This window comes from Eupeodes corollae, chromosome 2 (assembly GCF_945859685.1).
Source record: "Eupeodes corollae chromosome 2, idEupCoro1.1, whole genome shotgun sequence".
NCBI lineage: Eukaryota > Metazoa > Arthropoda > Insecta > Diptera > Syrphidae > Eupeodes > Eupeodes corollae.
The window spans coordinates 60,052,034-60,066,717 of NC_079148.1; the positions used below are offsets into that span (position 1 = coordinate 60,052,034).

Genomic DNA, 14,684 nt, shown 5'->3' on the forward strand with positions numbered 1-14,684 from the left:
TTGGGTTGCATTATAACACAGATCTTTTCCTATTGAAGCAGTTCACTATGGCGTATACGTAATTTATTTTTTAAGAAATTTCATCTATTTAATTTAAACATGTCAGTTAGATCGTTGATGAAAAAAAAACAAATTCTAAAATTAAGGACGAGTGAATTTAAAAAATAAGCAAACAGTTAAATGTTCGTCTTTGATTTTAAGGACAAAATACTGCTGCAAGAGTAAATTTCATTCCACAAAATTTTATTACACATCTACATACAATGTATATTTAACTAGATATATGTATGTATTACTATCACACAAAATAAAAATAAAAACAAAAACCATGAATCTAACTGTATACGACCACAACAATTATCAGATAATAATATTCCATCCATATCAGAAAATAGAGACGTTTAATTGCCAATAAAGAAGCATATAACTAGCAGAGTTGCGGTTTAGCTACTTTTTTCCATTCAAGTGCACAAATTGGTGCACACCTTCTGTTATATTGTGTGAGGCTTCTGCGGATGAGATGAGAAAAAGCTTATATACAACTCTCAAGTCTCAAAGCCTCCACCACTGCGCCGATGACTCTCTACTCTCATTCTTTTCTCACTATCTCTTCAGTTTTAACTGACCATGTGCAAGAAAATAAAAGCTCAAATTATTTTACAGTCTTTTGATAAACAAGAAATTCCTGTGAGTATTTATCTAGGTTCGGGACGTGTCACTCTTCGGTATATAACGCTCTTCGTTTCTCATCCTTCATTTTAAAAATTATAAATTCTAATTCAAGCATAAATTATCATTTCCTTTAAATTGCCTTTAAAAAAAGTGAAAAGCCTATATTTTTTTAAATTTTTTGAAAAAAATACCATCCCTTAACAATAATTACAAAATAAGAAAACCAACAATAAAAGGGTTGTTGTACACTAAAACTGGGATCCCTAGCATGCGCAAGGACCTGTAAATTATGTTCCTTCATCCAATAGCTGCATAAAATTCGTTTACAATATATTTTCATAGGATAATAGAACACGAACCCTAGTGCGTGTGTTGTACACTAGTACACTACCCAGACTACAGATCAGAAGTGGGAAACTATGGAGAGCCAAAAAAACGAGAAAAACCATGTAATCCCCACATCATCCCTCCAAAAATAACTAATGAAAAATTATTGCTTAAAAAGTTCATCGGTCATAATCCTCCGAACGCACAAATTATCACATTGAACTTAAATATGTGTAATAATTTTATTAATATTATCACCATCATCATCGATATTATGTAGTTTGTGTGTTCATTAGGTCAGTGTGTGTGAGTGTGGTGTAATGTGTATGTATGTATGTATATTTGTGCATTTTGAGAATTTAAAGTCATAAATTTCTTTGGGTCAAACTAATAACCATCTCAATAAATTCACAAAGTGAAATATCCGATGTAATTTTCCGGGCTTTTCCAGTTAAAAAATGTGAACGACTGAACGAGTGAAAAAGTGGAAAAGTGAAAAAGTGAAAAAGTTGTCCGAGGTCAGGGACGGATAATGTATTGGATACAATCAATTTCAACGAAAATTGTGCTGCTCCAATTAAATTTGAAGGCAAGCAAGTAAAAAAGGATAACAAAGGAGAGCAGACACACCAACATCACATCCTTTTCGTTACTTACCTCTATAACTCACTAGATAACTATACAATGTAGCATAGGTGCACGAGTAATAAGGCAATGTTACCCAAAGTGGCGTAAAAGAACTCTTTTCCACTCACACACCATCCACACAAGCTATCGGAGGTGGTAGCTGGAAGCTGGATGCCCTAAAGCCAGATACAGAGGATTTCAATTAAAAATAATGTAAGTCATCTGTTCTACTTATGCAAAAATCCTATATACCTATAAATTTTATCAGAAGGTACAAAACTTCATGCAGCGGCAACGCATTAGTGAAATGAAAAAGTGTTTGCATACTTGTAGATGTTATGTGTGTTTTTTTTTTGTCGAAGAAGCTACAAATTTATTTGTCTAACTTATTCAATTATATTCTTCCTTTTTTTGTTGTTGTTCACTGTTGATTTATTGTATGAGGTCCTTGAAGGAAGCTGTTTGTGTTTAACTTGCAATCGAAAATATAAAAACTTAGACTGCTTGTTTTTTGTATAAGAAAACAAAAACAAACATTAAAAAATAATCAAAAAACGTAAAAAAGTTTCCATTTTTTTATTGTTGTTGTTGTGTGTGTTTGCTACTTCTCACAGTTTTTAGTCCTGTGTGTTCTTTGGCATTGTTTTATTCCAATTGAAGGACTTTCACGTAGTACTACATACTATTGCCACTTGAGAGACGGCTCTATTCTGCTCCATTATTTTCATGAGTACTTAGGACTTAGGCGTTTTCCTGTGTCTTTGTTTTAGGCAATTCAAGCGAATTAGGAACGCGTCTTTATTATTTTTTATTCTTCTTTTTTTCAATTGTTGTTTTTGCCGTCAGAATGCGTTAGTTGTCAACTCAACACGATGTGTGACCTATTCACTTAAGTCCCATTCGTTTTATTGGAGTCACATATTCCTTTTAGCGTACATACATACTTATAGTACATACTCGTATATAAAGTGAGAATCTGAAAAAGGATCAAGATGAGGAGTTGGAGGAGTTGTAGAGGAAGTGACGATGTGATGTGATATGGTGAGAAGTAGAATATTGTTGTTTATATATGCTTTTGGCGTTTGTTCGACTTAAGATTGTGCGAGTGCTCTTGGCTATCTTTCTTAATGAAGCTCCTTAACGGAAGTCGAAGGAATTGAGCAAGAGCTCTTCTCTAATTAGGCACTTCTTGGATTTAATCCAATGTTTAACGGTTGATGAAGCTGTTTCAATGTTTCTATAATAATATTTTGTCGTCTATGTCATGTCGGGTTAAAGAGAAGGTATCATATACTATAGATATAAGTAGAATACAGCATTCCCTCATCAAGACTTTAACCTGAGTTATTTATAAGCCTTCTTTAAAGAGCTACATACTTATATTTTCCTTTTTGTCTCATTAATTTCCTTTGCAATAAAAAAGCGAAGGATTATTAATTCTTGGAACAAAAAATATAAATTTATTAGCTTCTTGTTTATTTTTTGATTATTTTTTTCTCACATAAATTTAAAATGCAATTAAAAAAGAATTCTCGGTATTAAATAGTTAATATAGGGCTTGAGGTAGATAAAGACTTACAAGTGCTTATGGAATATATAAGGGGTTTTCGATTTTTCTCGGATAGATTTTGGTGCCCCGTGGCAGCCATTTTGTTTGGGTGTTCCTTAACGCAAACGTTGCTCGCATTGTGCCCATTTTATGGATGACTTGGTGGCCCTTTACAGTCGACTCTTCAACGTTTGGTGACAAAATTTGAGCCGACCGGTTCAGTAAACAATGAGCCATCCATCGTACGATCAAGGAGCGCAAGATTGGCAGAAACTGACCCAGGAGTTCATGACAATACACAACGCCCTTTGTTCGCTGAATGGGCTGGAAGAGGACCCTAATTTTTAGCCGAAAAATCATCTTTATTGACGAGACGCATATTTAGAATGCCTGTGTTAACAAGAAAAATTGCCGTATGAGGGACGACACCAACAAACGCGGGGTTTACCAGTTAATTATGCATCCCCAAAAAGTTACCGTTTGGTGTGCAATTTGGGCCGGAGGTATTGGTTAGTGAGGCGATCACCGTAACTAATTTAATATGGCCCAAATTGAACCATATGGAACAAGACGACATGTGGTTCCAGCAAGACGGCGCGCGCTACATGCCACACAGCAAACGCCACGATAAACATTTCGTATGAACGATTTGAGGGTAAGGTTATCTTTCACAGGGGTGATGCGAATTGGCCACCAAGGTCATGAGATTTGATACTACTAGACTTTATCCTGTGGATTTTCTTGTCGCAGGTACACTCGTATCCGTGCCACCGTAAGAAGCAGAGGCGGGCATTTAAATGATGTCATATAAATATATTATTTTTATATTCCAGAAAAAAAAATAGTAGAAAATCCAATAACACAAAACTGATAAATGTTCTGCAAAAGACTATACCCTCTAAGTTTACATGGATGTGATCTTTGAATAGAATGAAGAAACTAAAACCGTTAAATGTGTAGTGTGCCTTTAATGCACTTGATCATAAATATTTGACCTTTCAAGAAATAATGAAAAAGTGTGAATTCTTCTTTTTTATATTTAATTGATTTTACATAAACTAGAAATTATGGAAGGAGGAGTTTTGAAAGATCAATGTCTGCGGACAATTTTCGAGTAATAAGATTTAGAATTTTAGATCGATCCTAATTTATGGTCGATGGTTCTCACTTAGAAAATCATACAATACCAATAAATGGTAAATACAATATTCTTAAAAAGGCCCGTGTTAATTATATTGACCAAGATTTTGGGCGTGTTAGATTTTGCCTAAAACCAAAACGCAAGCCCAAGATGTCATAAAACTAAAAATTGATCACAGAGCCCTAAAAAAACCCAAAGCTAACGCCAAAATAAATTTTAAGTAAAAGAACACAAAAATTGGTTGCCATTTTGTCCAAAATAATTCTTCTTTTAAACTCGGCTTTTATGACGCATTCATTTATTTTTTGCATTACATGATATCTTTTGAGCGATATGTCAATGGGTAGTTTGGGTGTTATCACACTTTAAAATTGATTTGGGCAATTAAACATTGATTTCGAGCTTTGTGGTATTTTCTTCTAAAGAAGTTTTTGGGCGATAGAGCTATTTTTGGGAGATGTGAAATTTTTATTTGGAATTTCATAAAATTTAATTTTAAAGCTATGAGCTTTTTAATTTAGGCGATATGGTTTTGGTCGAAAAGATATAATCCCAGTTTTGGAGAAACATTAGTCTAAATTGAACTGTCTTGTAGGAAAGGGGGTAGGTGTTCAAAAATTGTACTTTTCCGATTTTGAATTGAAAGGGATACCCATTTATAATGAGATATAAACATATCATGCCAGATGTCTTGGATTCAAATTCAAACCCTGCCTCTGCCATGTAAGGTTCTTTCACAGGTACTGCCTCTTGCGAGGAATTGAAAAATTTTCCAAGAGTAATTCTTGTCATGAACCGCGCTCAAATTAGCCGTTCGGATCCGGTGTAAAACTGTAGGTCCCCTCCATCCCTGACAACAGTACTCACACACAGGAATGGTTGAGAGTTGTAAGTTACTAGGCCCTGTTTCTCAACGGACAATTGCATCACCTAATTTATTGATTTTTTTTAGCCAACAAACGCTCCAAAATCAACTCTTTGGGTCAAACTGATGACCACATGAGTAATAAAAATATAACGTAAAAAGTTCAACCGTCGTCGTGGAGGTATAATACGGTCGTGGCCAAAATAATAAGAATTCATCAATGTAGCTATAACCATCGAAGTTTTTTTTTTTTAATTAGTACGATTTGATAACAAACATTTCCGTAGTCACTGAAAATTTTCGATGAGTAGTTATCAATTTTCTTCCCGAAAATCATTTTTCAGCGGAAAAAATAAAATAAGAATTAACTGTAAGTTTACCATATTTCTAGGAAATTCTTCTTCTTTTTAAATATCCAATAAACTAAAATAATAATTTTTAGTTTTGAAACATAAAAAAAAGAACAGCGTAAAATCTTATTCTGAAGAACAACACCTTGATTTCTTTCTAAATGCATTTCATAATTTTTCGTGTGTTATAGCTGGAGTATTAAAGAACCAAAATAAAACAAACAACAACATTCAAAGAAATCGTCACCTAACCTCGAAAGAAAGGTAGTTATAGAAGTTTTTAAGGTTCCTTTTGCAGCAACCACTTTTATAAATTTGCCAACATTTTAAAGAAAATGCACTCAAGAAAACCTAGGAAATTTCCATTTCCTAGAAAAAAGGAACAATGCGCTGCTTTGAATTCGAAAACTTAAACCATCAAGGAGTCCAAGACATAGGAAAAATATTTTCTTCAGCAACGAAACCAAAATAATTTGTTTGGATCTGATGACCATCTTCATGTTAGAAGGAAGAAAAACCAAAGAATAGAATCCTAGGAACACCATAAAGACGGTAAAGCTGTAATATCAAAACTTGAAGTTGTTTTTCTTAGTAGGAGTTGGTTCTATCATTTGATTCGAAAATATTTTGTCCAAGAAACGAACTTCTAAAAATTGGACAGCACTGTGCTTCCATTGGTAGAAGATAATCTGCCATTAATGTGGGCATTTCAGTAGGATAATGTACCTAAACATACCGACAAAGAATGTTTTACTTTTATAATGGCCTTCACATTCACCAAATCTAAACTCCATTAAAAATCTTTGGAAATAAAAGTTCATGCAAGTAACCACTTTGGAGGGAGGTTTTAAAAAAAATCTAAAACAAATTGTATGAAGCATTGGTGGAAAAATGTCGAAAACTAATTGATTCTATACCAAGAAGTTGCGAACCGCTTCTTAAAAGCAGAATCCATCAAGTACTGACGTCTTGAGGTAAAACATTTAGTCATGTTCTTAAAAAATAGAATTTATTAACTTCCCATAGGAAGTTATTGTAATGGGTAAGATTTGTCAAATTGGAAATTTTTACATTTCTCGACATTTCAAGGTCCCTAGAGGTCGAAATAAAAAGATTTTTAAAAAGATGTCAGTGCGTTCGTGTGTACGTACGTTCGCAACGTTTTTTTCGTTGTCCATAGCTCAAAACCCTGTAGAGATACTGATTCAAATAAATTTTGTTATACAGTTAATAATGCATAAAGATGCAGAAAGAAAATTGAGTGGGTGATTTTTTTTACTTCAACATTTTTAAAAAAAGGTGAACATTTTGGTTAACGCTAAATATCTCACGAACCAAAAACGCTAGAGACTTGAATTAAATCTTATATTATATATTGTAACGTGATACCAAACAAGTATATTCTTGGAAAAAATCCAATTAATGGAAAAAATTGTCACCTCGAAAATTTTACGAATAAACAATGATTTCATCTCCAAAACAATTTTTTGGCCTGTTTTTTTTTTTTTTTTAAATACAAATCTAAAGAAAAAACATAAATAAAAGTTGGTAAAAATTTAATTTTGACTCAAATATCTTTTCAAAAACTTGAGATTAGAGCTTCAAACTTATTTTATCTTATAAGAAATATTGTTTTAAACATTAGGACAAATTTTGAGAAAAATCGAATTGACAGTTTTTTTTACAAAAAATAAAAAACTTAAAAGAAAATTAACAAAAGTTGGTAAAAATTGATTTTTGCCACAAATATCTTTTAAAAAAATTTAGATATTGATTTTAAACTATTTTTATCTTTTAAAAAATATTCTTGTCAACATTCAGTAAAATTTGAAAAAAAAATCTAATTGACAATTTTTTTACAAAAAAAAACAAGCACTAAAACTTGGTAAAAATTTACTTTCGACTCAAATAGCTTTTCAAAAATTAAAAATATTGTCTTCAAACTTTTTCTATTTCACAGAAAATATTGTTTTCGATACTCAGTAGTTTCTTTTTCTTCCAACTGTGCGTTTTTTTATAAAAAATTAAATCTATAATAAATAGTACGCGAATTTGGTAAAATTTGATGTTCGGTTCTTGATATCTCTCAAAGTAATTTTATTCATCCAATTTGTACAAATTTAAGTAATGCTAATAAAATTGGTAAAAATTTGTTTTCGACTAAAAAACTGTTTAACAAAACTAGATTTTCAAATATTGTTGGTAATTTTAAAATTTTAAGGAATAATTCAACTGACAACTTCCTTAACCCAACGCGAAAACATACAAATTTCTAAGCAAGACAAATCGACAGAGGGGATGGGAAGTTATCTAGATCTAATTCACTTGTTAACTTATAAAATTGGCCTAGCAGTTATGATATAGGACTGTTAATCTCAAAGTTCTTATCTCGATATACTAAGCGTAAAGGTCTTGAGAAAAATTTACGGAAAAATTACTTGAAAGTCACAGGCAAGAACAGCCTCACACATTCCTCTTGGATAAACATATCAAAGTGGCTCGAAGCCAAACTCGGACACTTCGAAATAACAAGTTGAAGGAAATTGATTAAGCAATCAGACGAAGTTGGTAAAAAAAAACAGTGATTTGTAAATTACACTTCCATAGTTATTAAACAAAAAAAAATGTTTAAATTCACGTGTGTGAAAAATTAACCCAAATTATAAATTAACAACAGAAATTACAATGTGCAAAAAAAACTCGGACAGTTGGCAATATTGTTTGAAATCTTTATTATTTCACATTTGAATCGTTACCAACTTCATTAGATGTGTTCTTCAGATTTTCTTAGGAGAACTTCCTGAACTGAAAATAGGAAGACAAATAGGCCAAAATACTATCGAAGTGAGAAAATTAATTATAAAACATTCGCAAGATTGTTGATAGAAATCATTCTAACGTTCAGAATATCACTAAAAATTTTCTTACAGCTAAAAATATTGAAAACAGACCAAAAACAGCACATAATAAAATTTTTAACGACGCTGATGAACTGTTTTAAAAAATTAATCCATTTTTGAGGGCGCCAAAGCTCGCTGACATTTCTGAAAAAGAACTCGGAAAACATGTGAAACATTAACCATCAGAGATTGTTTTTCGTAAGCGGAATTGAAAGACCCAATAAGCAAGCAAAATAAGACAAAAAGACTACAGTTCGCTAAAGATTATTAAAATATTATCTTTACGGACGAAAGCAATTTTAATACTTTTGGTTCTGAGGGCAAACCATATGTTTGGAAAAGAAAAGAAAAGCTTATAGTGTTCGATTCTGGCTGTATACTAATTGTTCACACGTCATGGAAACCCCACCTCAAAGTTCCGACATATATGCCATTGGGAACCTGTGGAAACATTTTAACAATAAAAAAACACGTTTTTTTTCGAACAAAACTGACCTGAAAAAGATTGTTTCAGAAGAGTGTAATAAAATTGAACCAACATTTGTGTGCAAATCTAGTTCGAACACTCTTTTCTAGACTTAAAGTGGTTCTTAAAAATAAAGGCCGTAAAGTACTAAATTTTCCGAAAACCGGACAACTTTAGGCGTTTTTCCTGGCTGTCCGAGTTTTGTTTCCCTAGAGTCGAAATAAAAGATTTTTAAAAAGATGTCTGTGCGTGCGTGTGTACGTACGTTTGTACGTCCGTACGTTCGCGGCGTTTTTTCGTCGTCCATACCTCAAGAACTAGGAGAGATATCCATTTCAAATGCAGAAAGATGCAGAAAGGGCTCTCAAGGTGGGTGGTTTTTTACCATAGCAGTTTGAAAAAAAGGTGAACATTTTGGTTACCCCTAAATATCTTACGAACCAAAAGCGCTAGAGACTTGAATTAAATTTTATTAATATATTGTAACGTGATATCAAAGAAATATATTTTTTTTGAAAAAAATCCATTTAACGGTTTTTTTATAAATCAAAAAAACTGAGAAAAAAAATTTGTCACCTCCAAAATTTTACGACTAAAATATCATTTCATCTCCAAAACAATTTTGTGCAAGGAAAAATAATGTTTTTGACATCTGATAAAATTTTGAGAAAAATCGAATTGATAATTTTTTTATAGAAAATAAAAATCTAAGAAAAAACATTACTCAAAGTTGGTAAAAATTGAATATCGATTCAAATTTCTTTTCAAAAACTTGAAATTAAGGCTTCAATCTTATTTTATCATATAAGAAATATTGTTTTCAACATTTGATAAAATTTTGAAAAAAATCGAATTGAATTTTTTTTTTTACAAAAAATAGAACCCTAAAAATAACACTACTAAAACTTGGTAAAAATTTAGTTTCGACTCAAATAGCTTTTTAAAAATTTTAAATATTGGCTTCAATCTTATTTTATTTCACAGAAAATATTGTTTTCGATATTTAGTAATTTTTATATAAAAATCCAACAGTCCGTTTTTTCATACAAAATAAAATCTACAAAAAATAGTACGCAAATTTGGTAAAAATTGACACGAGTACATATAGACAAACTTTCAAGCAAGACAAATCGACAGACGGGATGGGAAGTTATCAGTGTGGGTCGCATCCCAGCCTCTTTTTTCAATTTATAACTCTTACGTAAATATAGAGTCATTTGAATATAATTCTGTTTCTTTCCTATTCAATCTTATTGCTGCAATTTTTTTCTTAACTCTGAAGTGAAGGTGTTCGAGTTTGGCTTGGAGCAACTGTATTTCCAATCCAATCTCTTATAAGCTATTCGGAGAAGGTCAAATGGTATTGTTGCCATTCAATCAAAGTAGATTCACCAGGAAATCATTCCAAGGAAGAAATCTTTGATTTATGTTCAGATAGCGAACAAATCAGGAAAAACAAGTCACTTCGAATTATGTAAAAGAATTACCTTCCCTCAGAATGAACCAGAAGGTAAATAAGTTAAATCAACAGAATGTCGCATGTAATCTCAAATTGGATCCAGGAGTTTAACCAAATTCGATCATTTTAGATCAATCGGAAACATTTTCAATATTTAATAGGAAATGAGCAATTTCTAAGTAATGTCGTTTACCTGTTTTGAATGTTGAATTTTTTGTTTCAACTGACAGCTGTCAATTGAAATTCTGCGTTTATTTGGCTATGTTATGTATATAGATTAGGTTATATTGACGTTAAAAAATATTTGACAATTCAATTCAAAAAAATTCCATTTCTAGCTCATAGTTTTGACAGCAAAAACGAGACATCAGTGGCCAGTTATAGCTATTATTGGTTTTCGATAATTGAAATCAATCATTGGAATTTTTTCTTGATTGAAATCAAGCATTTGACGTTAGAGTTTATCATTGAAAGTAAATCTGACAGTTGGAAATGCAAAGAAAATTATGAATTCAAAAATCAGCTGGACATTGAAAATGATTTCTTTATTGAAACTGTAAATAACCTTAAAAATAGATATATGTTGTTTTCATAAGAAAAATCTAGAACTCATTATCTTAATTTTTGATATTAAATATAACAAAACTTGACTTTCATAACCACTTTTAAATCAATGATGAAAACCAATGACAGCTATGACAGGCCTCTTTGTATGAAAAATTTTGTTTGAACGTATTTCTGTGCATAGTAACAGCTTAGAACTAATTTTACAACAATATTGAACTTACCAATTTAAAGATTTCAAGCCATCAAGCACCGTGAAAATTCTGCATGGCTAAAAAGTAGATGGTAATAATTGAGAAAATAAGTCAAAATTTGAAAACACAATAACAATGTTAAGATGCTTATTTAAATTAAGTTTTAAATCATGTAAGAAATTAGGTCTTTAAAAATATATTTTATTCTATGTTTATCGGGTTTTCGATTAAATCAAAAAATACTCTTGGGTATTTTTTAAGTCTACTTCAAAATTGACAGTAAGCTACAGGAAGTTAAAAACAAACAGATTTATGGACTTGCCAATTCCACTTGCTTCGCGATCTTTATCATTGAATGTTAAAATCTCGTGAGTTCTGTTCTTTTACAATCCCAAAACCAGCCCTTTGTAAATTATCAACGTACGTACAAATATGTATATATCTTATAAATATAAAAGTATCTTACACGCATCAATCTCAAACCCAGAAACATAAAGAATTTCAATCAAATATATTTCTGCGGCTTTATCCTTCTCAAGGTTGTCAATTTGTTGAGTGAGAGTTGGGTAAGCAAAGATAATGGTGTTTAATCGATTCATCTTTTCCACCCACAATCAAACGCAAATCCTATCTACCTACATATATAATTTTCTTTTTTTTCTTTCTTATTGAATTTCACCACAGATCTCACATACGTATGTACATATATCTAGTTTTTACATGCATACATTTTTGCCATGACCTTATCTTGCGAATGTCCTAAATTAATCCTTCATCCTGCTTTGGTGGCAATGAACAAAAATATACCTCTATTGGTTAGCCATCTGTTTGACATATTGACGTCAATGTTATAGTTAAGCAATAAATAGAACATCTTGTCTTGTATTGTTTTGTAACACCATTCTGTCAGCTTTTTGCTGTTGTTGGTATTTCCTTTTAGACAATTCTCAAGGATAATAGGCAAACGTAAGAATGTACATAAGTACGTGTAGTTATACGCCTCAGCAGTTTATGGATTAAATTCTTTGGCCTGGAAGTTTTCCTCAAGAGTAGTTTTGACTTCCCAACTTCTTGCAATCTTAAACCGTCACTACTTGCATATCATTATGTAGGTTGTACATGTGCAAATATTTTTGAGGTCAGGATTGTTTTAGAGAAGTAAATATGCAGGTTCAAGAGCCAATGATGGTAATATAAGTATGATTCGACTATGATTCTTTTCTAAGTTTAAACATTGAGTTTTTCTGAAAATAGCATTTTCACCTATATCTCAATCTACGATTACCACAATCAAACCATCGTTAATATAATTTGTTCAGAAATTGTTTTTAAAAGTTTCCTATTTCAAGTGAAATACCACTGAAAATATGAATATTGATTAAACAAAATATATATAATACCATTCAAATGTTTGATGAATGTGGTGGATATTAAAACCGATTATCAGACTCTTTGACAAATGGTAAAGATGTTGACTTTCAGGGTAATTTGTGGTTTGTTATTCATTGTTCAAGGCTTTTAGCTTAAAAGAATGTTTAATCGACGCTCGATAAAATGTGAAAAGCCTATATGGGCAGTGATTTAAAATTGTAGTTTTTGAATCCATGGATGGAGGAAAATATATTTTTGGCCATTTGACTTTTAATTCGCTAATGATAAGATTCTTATCGTAGTTTGATGTTTGCAATAAGCTGAAGTCTGAAGTCTAAAAATAATATTTCTTTGTTTTGGTTTAGTAAAAAAAGGCTGGGATGCGACCCACACTGATAACTTCCCATCCCGTCATTTGTCTTGCTTAAATGTTTTTAGGTTTTCGTGTTGGGTAAAAAAAGTTGTACGTTGAATTATTCTTACAAATTTTAAAACTACCAACAATATTTTTCATATCAAGAAATAGTTAAGTTTGAAAATCAAGTTTTGTTGAATAGATTTTTAGTCAAAAAAAAAACAAAATGTTTACCAATTTTAGTAGCATTTCTGAAATTTTTATAAATTGGATTAATGTATTGAATTTGAGAGATATCAAGACCCGAACATTAATTTGAACTAAATTTGAGTCCTTTTTTTTGTAGATTTTATTTCTTTATGAAAAAACCGACTGTTGGATTTTGAAAAAACTACAGAATATCGAAAACAATATTTTCTGTGAAATAAAAAAAGTTTGAAGACAATATTTTTAATTTTTGAAAAGCTATTTGAGTCGAAAGTAAATTTTTACCAATTTAAAATTAGTTAAAAGATATAGTCCCAAATTTTTGAAAAGATATTTGTGTCAAAATTCAATTTTTACCAACTTTTGTTAAATTTTGTTTAGGTTTCTAGGTCTGCCAATATCAAATTTTGAGAGATTTTCTCAAAATTTGTCGAATATTGACAACACTATTTCTTATAAGTTAAAATTAGTTGGAAGCCATTATCGCAAATTTTTGAAAAGATATTTGTGTCGAAAATGAATTTTTACCACCTTTTGTTAAATTTTCTCTTAAGTTTTTTTTTTTTTTAAACAACTGTCAATTCGATTTTTCTCAAAATTTTAACGAATGTTGAAAACAATATTTCTTTTAAGATAAAATTTAAAGTACATATTTTTTTATAAACGGGGGTAGATAGACCCCCCTCCCATATCAAAAAATGCTTGTTTTAACTATTCTATACAAATCCGTCATTAAACTAAAGTGATCGTACTCTCCCCATACAAAATTTAATTCAAATCTCTAGCGTCATTGGTTCGTGAGATATTAAGGGGTTAACCAAAATGTTCACATTTTTTTAAACTGCTATGGTAAAAAATAATTTTAAATTTATTTGGAGTCGATATCTCTACTGGTTCTTGAGCTATGGAAAAATCTTTTATTTCGACTCTAGGGACCTTGAAACTTCGAGAAATTTCAAAATTTCCATTTTGACAAATCGGACCCTTTACAATTACTTCCTATGGGAAGGTAAAAACTAAACCAAGGTTAGACGGGGTTTCTTTTCGTCTCATGACAAGCTGTACTAATTCATACCATCCATAAACAAAATGTCAATAGTTAGAAAATTTAAGGTGAATTTTTCATCTTAGTAGTTTTTTTTAAAACAAAATTATAACCCATTTTTTTTAGATATCGAAGTTTGAAAATAAAAATAAAATATTTTTTTCCTAAAAAAAAGACATTTTTGATCAGGAAATATTATTAAGACGGCTTCTGCTTGCCAAAAATTATTGAAATCGGTTAATCACTTTTAAAAACAAAATGACGGTTCTATGAGGGTACCTTTCTCGAGCAATAGAAAATTATTTCTTTTTATTGAACGATTTGTAGTTCAGAAAATTTGAGTTTTCGATTTTTGACCAACAAATTTTGTATGGGGGGGGTGCTACTGTTATGTTTAGTGTTAAAAAAATGATAAAAAGCCTGAAAACCATCTGCTTAAAATTTGTAATCGACCCAATGGTTTCAGCTGTAGTACCAAGGACATGCAGTCAGGCGGAATTAGGGGTCTAACTTTTTCCGACTTCTCTACTAACGTTAGGTAATGTTTGATTAAAATCCCGAATTCGAATTTTTTTATGAATGCAATACTTGT

At 31.1% G+C, this 14,684-nt stretch overlaps 1 protein-coding gene across 1 annotated transcript in view; it reads left to right on the forward strand.

The window, feature by feature from the left end:
- The first annotated feature begins 1,678 nt into the window (after nt 1-1,678).
- The window catches only part of LOC129948165 (neurotrimin), a 255,074-nt gene continuing 242,068 nt past the window's right edge, over nt 1,679-14,684 (forward strand). The window contains exon 1 of the mRNA XM_056059044.1: nt 1,679-1,839. The gene's annotated coding sequence lies outside the window, so the exon portion shown is untranslated. The remainder of the gene's footprint in view (nt 1,840-14,684) is intronic.